Source organism: Arachis ipaensis, chromosome B02 (genome assembly GCF_000816755.2).
Source record: "Arachis ipaensis cultivar K30076 chromosome B02, Araip1.1, whole genome shotgun sequence".
Taxonomy (NCBI): domain Eukaryota; kingdom Viridiplantae; phylum Streptophyta; class Magnoliopsida; order Fabales; family Fabaceae; genus Arachis; species Arachis ipaensis.
Window position 1 is genome coordinate 1,896,251 of NC_029786.2, and position 812 is coordinate 1,897,062.

Consider the following 812-nt stretch of genomic DNA (forward strand, 5'->3'; position numbering starts at 1 on the left):
TAGGATGATTTTAGTTGAAAACTTGTTATCAATAAATATCATAGTTTGGCAGATTTTGGAATTACATTACGGTCGGGTCCAGAGGTTATTAGTAAGGTTATTTATTTTTGTGTTCTGAACAAGACTGGATAGAGATATTTCACCTAACATCCTTCCAAATCACAATATTCACCATACATAATCTTAATCTCCCTCTCTCTCGAATACTTTCATACCTTCAATTTTGCAGATAGATAAAAATATAATATTAAAAAAAATATTATGTTACTAATTAGGATATATAGCATATACAATTAACGTTTACTAGTCCACTTAAATAGTATATAAAATTAACTTTTACTAGTTCGCTTAAGCAAGTATCGAGAGTTTGAATCATGTGTTGTGCATATAGTAACTTATTGATCAATGACAAAATCTTTAAATAGAATTTTGATTTACAATAAATCAGTCTTTAACTTATTATGCTGAAACACTTAAATAAAATTAACTTTTACTAGTTCGCTTAAGCAAGTATCGAGAGTTTGAATCATGTGTTGTGCATATAGTAACTTATTGATCAATGACAAAATCTTTAAATAGAATTTTGATTTACAATAAATCAGTCTTTAACCTTTAACTTATATATTTTAATAAAAAAATTTACTCCGGACACACTTAAATACCATCACGTGTTAGCGTATCCAATCTTATTCTTAACATATATTTTTGAAATATGAAATAAATTAGTATATATTATTATTTATTAAAACAAAAAAAATATTTTAAATACTTGATATATAAAATTAAAATAAGATATTAAAAAATTTTAAAAA